Source organism: Amphiprion ocellaris, chromosome 23, assembly GCF_022539595.1.
Source record: "Amphiprion ocellaris isolate individual 3 ecotype Okinawa chromosome 23, ASM2253959v1, whole genome shotgun sequence".
In the NCBI taxonomy this organism is placed as follows: Eukaryota; Metazoa; Chordata; class Actinopteri; family Pomacentridae; genus Amphiprion; species Amphiprion ocellaris.
Window position 1 is genome coordinate 6,914,863 of NC_072788.1, and position 6,000 is coordinate 6,920,862.

Below are 6,000 nucleotides of genomic sequence, written 5' to 3' on the forward strand. Positions count from 1 at the left end.
ACCTGCAGACTTTCAGCCTTCCACTAAACAGGGCTGCTTATCTCATTAATGTGATATTAAAATGAAGCCGTTGCATTCATGGGTCATCACACTGACTAATTAAATGTTGCAAAATTAAAAGAAAAAAAGAAAGAAAATAAAGAGTCTTAAAATAACCTTTTAATGAGGAGTTGTGTTCTATTTGCCACATGTTCTGTTCTCATCTCTTGAGCAGCTACTTCAACACCACAAAACTTAGCATTTGCATACATTAACCATTGTCGGCCTTTTTCCTCTCTAATGGCATCAACCCCAAACTAATCTGCTTCTCTGTGCTCCCACAGTCTGACTAATAGCCAGCCTCCAATCTGCATTAAAACTACGGTCTGTGTGTTTATGTAAACATAAGGACTGCGGTGGTTAATTTTAGTGTCCCTTCACAGTAGATAATGATGGGTTATGATGGGGTGGACAACTGTACAAAAATGATAAGTGTATGAGGTATGCATGCAGCACATGGAGAACAAATATAAGGGTCTCAGTGAAAACTGTTTGATTGTCTGCATGAGTGAAGGTCATTTGCACGATGACTCATCCCCTCCATCCCACAGTGCACTGGGGACAGATTTCTCCGCAAAGGCAGACTGAGAGATGGTTTGAGAGGAGCACACTGAAAGATTATGATGCCTGTGGTGGACAAGATAATAATGACCGTGACTCAGACTGCATTGAACCTTGCACTGGATGAAGCTGGGCACGGAGATAAACAAAGTTGATCTTCATTACGATGTAAACAGATTTAACAGATTGGCACACTATTACCACAACTGTAATGTTCCCACAGTGATTCCTGCAGAGAAAGGTCAATTGGAAGTTATTGAGATTTGCAAAGAAAAAGGCTTTGGGATATCCATAGAACATAGATACGCTGAGCAAAGAGTCACGTGAAGATTAAAGAAAGGACAGGCTTTAGAAAAGCTTCATGGAAACTCTCAGATAAATCTTCTGGAACAGGCTGCAAGGAAAAATGATAATAATGGTTGTTCAAGAGTGGGTCTGTAAGTGACTGGATTGCAGTAATGTTTAAGGAATAGCAAACAGGATGTTATTGACTCAAAGACAACAAGCTTAAAGGATAATAAACAAGATACACAGCTCACACAGTTACTCAGAAGCTAGCACTGTTGCACAGAAGTAAGGTGGCCCACAAAATGGGAAGGACAGAGACACCTATAGTATATCTAAATATCACAAAAGTCACCAAAGTACGAAAACATACAATCCCATCAAGCTGAGGCGGTGGAGATGTCTGGTGCTGTTGGAACCATTTCTGATAATATGAGATACAACGTCGTCTGCAATGACGAGTCTTCTGTTTCTTCATTAGCCGTCTTACCACTACACAGTAATTTGTCAGCAGAAGCTTCAAGCTTTACTGTATGGATTGATGCATCGTCACTAAGCATTGGCTGCCACCCTCTCTGAAAAATTACACCAGTTTCAGAAATGCCTTAACCCCCTGACACCTGAGTTGATTTACAATTCTATTAAAAAAAATGTGTTTTTGCTTTCCAGCTGATGCTAAATTAAGTGGAGATAGTTAATTTCTCTGTTACATATAGAACATATATATAATAATAATAACAGATATATAATAATTTAGGTCCCACTCCGACCGGTCCTACGAGAAACCAGTGCTTGCAAAAGGTTCCGAGGTACGTATTGAATATGCACAAACCGGCATTGGGGGAATGCATTTGCTATCTCGGCGGCAGTCTGAATGAAAGCAGTATGTTGTGAATTCGCGACAATCGCCATCAAGGGGTTAAACCTGCTTTCTTTGTAACAGCTGGCAGGGCGCAACTCTTTTGGTGGCAAAAAGACGTCAGATTGTACAGAAGTTTATGAGAAAAATCACGGTACTTCTCATGTGAGTTCTTGCCTCAGTTGAGAGTTTTCTTGTTGAATACAGCATGGTGGGGGGGGTTTTGTTGCAAAATATGGTCCCATTTAGGGTTTTAAAAAAAAAAAAAAAAGAGGATAAAGCAGGGTATATTTTTGAGTTGGATGACGATTACCTTTGCTTATTACATCCTGTTTCTAAAGACCAAGATGGCAGTCGACAGATATCCTACAGACATCAATATCTTACTAGACTAAAGTTAACAGCAGTGAAATAATCCAATTTTCAAGACATGAATCTGGATTCTACTCTTATGTACCTTCCTCCTCCCCTTCCTTCTACTTGTCCTCTGGGAGGTCTAAGTGCTAAAGAGCTCTGAAGCTCCAGACAGCCCTGGACATGTCGCCAGGAGCTGTTGGGGAATAATAAAAGCTGTGAACTTTGCTGTGCAGAGCCGACACCTGCCTACAGTGCTGGGCGAAGTCGCTGCTGCTGATGGTTGAGACCAACAACCTGCAGAGCTTTCAGAAATCCTCCCACATCTTCTCTGAGGGAGCTCGGAAGTCAACATGACAACAGAAAAATGTCTTATATATAACCTCCGGCCAGGAAAATATTGATGTCATGATGCCGTCGATGCCAGTAACTTTGGGAGAACCTGTGAGTGAGAATGTGTCGTCACACTAATCACTCAGGCAAAATCAATAACCACATGAATCATTTCAAAGAAGTGTAGCGTCAGCTGCCAGAATAGGCTGAGGACTCCATAAAGATAGCAAAAAACACCCAAAAACGGTGCCTGTTCATCAGATCTGCTTCAAACGAGACACAGCAATACACCTGCAAAGTTGTGTTACCCAGAGGGGGTATCATTCCCCGGATTAAGGCTTGATCAAAGCAAAGTGATGATTAGCTTCAAAAGAGCAGCACGCACTTTCCACCATGACGTCTAAGAATTTTATCTCTTAATAATTCATTTGCCGCTTTGAAGTTGTGTCACCACACATATTTCTCCTTCTGCTTAATCTCTCTTGTTCTTTCTTTGAATCCATTTCCACCCCTCCTGGCCTCGCTCTCTCCCTCCGTCTGCCACAGTCTACCTCAGGTAAAGATACCTCACTGATAACAGCTTATATAAATAAATCCACTCTCTACACCGTCAGCCACTCCTCTGATGTCATCACAATAGAGCGGTCTTAAAGTGAGGGGTTGCATGAAATGAAATGCTTGATCTGAAAAGGCGTATGCGGAAAATACTGCAAATGCACAAAAAGGCAAAAAAATTTTTATCGATTACATCTTGTGTAACTAAGAGTTTTTCTTGGCAACACAAAAGACCACTTGACAGATTGGAACCTCAAGAAACAAAATGCCGGGAAATATTGTTGGCAACACGTTTGTTAGAAATTATATCGAGCAAGGATGTGTTTTTATGATGGTTTTTTTGCTTGAAGATTGCATGTTGATTTCATGAATGCAAAGTTAAAAACAGAACTAAGACCCTCATGGTTTAAATAACTGATAATAGTAAGTGTTTTGGTGAGTTTTTTTGAATTACATGCTAAAAAAGCTCCCTTTCATACAATTTTAAATATATTTTATTTTAAAATTTATGGTTGGGTTGACTAATTGAATGTTTCTCGTTTTCTCATATTCAGTTCTTACTTCATCCCTTGCTCATACAAGGACTTCTGACTCAACAGCACTCTTGTCCTTCACAAGTTCAAATCCTTGAATAGTTCTTGTGTTTCCTACAGCAGTCGTCAACTTTAGTTCTCACTCATTCATTATTTCAGCCTCTTCATTCCACCTTTGCCATCTTTTCATGATCAACAAATGACCCTCAAACAACACACATGCTCAGACGGCTGTCTGCAAACCCACACACATCAGCTATTGTCCAACTCTCACTGTGTCCCACATGATGATTTTCATTTATGCTAATTTCCGTCCCCTCTCACTTCATATCTCAACCTCCCTCTGTACCAGTTACACCGTCTGACTCTTGTCTTACTTCCTCCGGCCATCTATCTACTTCCTCCACCACTCATGCAGTCTCACTTTGAAAACTTTCCTCTCCTCATTCCATCTGTTCCCTCTGAAGATTAATCTTTTCCAAGTGGGCTTCAGAAGTATCATGCATACTTAGCACTTCAAACTTCAGGTGTGGTTTTGGTCAAAGTAAGAGAAATCATCAAATATGGTCAACATTCTCACCTGACACTGCTTCATAATGAATGGGGAGATTTTAAATACCCCCTATGATCTCCATATTCTTTAGATGCACATCATTTATGAAACAGTCAATGACATGGCTGAGCATTTCCACCTTAAAAAAGCAATGTAGCAATGACTGTCTCATAAACATGAATTCAGACAGTCAAGGTTTCATACATGAAAAATCAAAGGAATCAATCCTGATCACTCGCAGGGCAGAAGTGAATCAAAAATCCAACAGGAAAGCAAAGACTAGGGAGTGTAAAGACCAACTGAGCCAGAGGGTGAGTACAAACACAACAGGAAACGCAAAAAATTAAACAGGAACTAAATGAAACTATGAATTTAGAGCGGGAGCTAGACATGACATTCTTCAGAATGTCTTTACAGTTTGAACATGTCTGGCTGAGTCACTCCAATAACACAGCTTGTCATTGCATTGTGTTGAGAAGTTTAACCGTGTTTGAGCAGAGTCACAGGTGAGCTGGTGTGCTCGAGCTGCAGCGAGTGGAAGAAGGGTGAGCAGGGACTTCATACATCTGCACATTCTAGAAGAGGCCACGGTGTAGAGTTACATCTGAACCATTTAAATCCAGAAAGGGACTATATTCACAGGAAAAAAATCAATACCAGAAAGGAGCTTTAAGTCATATCTTAAACATATAACACAGCATACCTGAAAAATACGTAAAGTAATACTACTAGTGTAACACCCATCCCATGTAGCTAATGTATTAACACTCTCGTTAATGTGGTGGTGGTGGTACTATGGGCGGGGTCCTGGGTCCTACTTTTACTACCTAATAAATAAACTTTGGTAAACAGGAGAAACAGCAGAAAAATTATCCTCAAATTTTAATGTAAATTACGATTTGACAGTGCCTCCACTTAGCAGAAAAATGGTAAACAAACTCATTTTTAAATCCCACTATGCCAAATTTAAATTTAGCTTATAAACCTATTCATCTCACTGTAACCTTCTCTTTTTAAAGGCAGGGAAATAACATAAGACACAAACCCAGTAAATTTAAATGCTACAAAAAGTAGATTTTTAGTAAAAACAACAGAATTCACAATACAAATAAAACAGTGGTAGGTAGGGGTTTTTTGTTTTATATTCAATTTCAAGATCCCCCTCTTAAAGTCCAGTGCAATTTGTAATATTTTCCTTTTGTTACCCAATTACTCTACCTGTTGTTAGGATGGTACTTACAACTCCTTAGTTCAATCCATAGCTATGGCGACAGGACTAGCCTGAGACGTGACCATGTCCATGAGCTCGATGGCGGCGGACAGACGAGTCGACAAAATGACTTCTCATCCACAGCAGGGTCCAAAGAGAGTGTGCTTCGCCTGCTGTACATTTAAAAGTTCCTCTTTAGTTTTAAACTCTCATTTATACCTCCGTACTTTGCATACCGGAGTAAAACACACAAGCTAGCCTTAGCGTTAGCATGCTACGTCACTAGGAGCGGTTAGCATTTTACATTTCTGTACAAAACACTCCGTCTGAGTACAAAAAAAAATAAAAAATACATCAAGTACTCACTTTACATAAGGTTAGAAGCATCCAAAACAAACCAGTAGACTCTGCATCCCCCTGTTTTAGACGTTATTTTTATCAGACTGACTTGTTAGCAACTGCTTCCTTCAACGCTAAGAGCCGAGTGCCCAGAGATTCCTAAAAAAGAAAAGAAAAAAAAAGTGTCCGGAGATTGGATATTAAAGTGCGTCATTCAATGAAATTACAGAAAATAAAAGATTGACATGAACAAGTTAGGTAGTGGACAGAAAACTAGTACATTTCCAACAAATTTGCTTCAAATAAAATTTTTTATCACAAATAGGAAAAAACTTAATGTTGGCTTAAAACATTTTTAACTATTTATATTAATGAGATA

The 6,000-nt window shown here is 39.5% G+C and overlaps 1 protein-coding gene across 3 annotated transcripts in view; it reads right to left on the reverse strand.

The window, feature by feature from the left end:
• The window catches only part of si:dkey-183c6.7 (urea transporter 2), a 56,839-nt gene extending 51,062 nt beyond the window's left edge, over positions 1–5,777 (reverse strand). For all 3 annotated transcript variants that reach the window (XM_055007655.1, XM_055007654.1, XM_023294833.3), the window contains exons 1-2: positions 5,649–5,777; positions 5,313–5,455 (exon numbers count right to left, since the gene is read on the reverse strand). The gene's annotated coding sequence lies outside the window, so the exon portion shown is untranslated. The remainder of the gene's footprint in view (positions 1–5,312; positions 5,456–5,648) is intronic.
• Between the last annotated feature and the right edge of the window lie 223 nt (positions 5,778–6,000).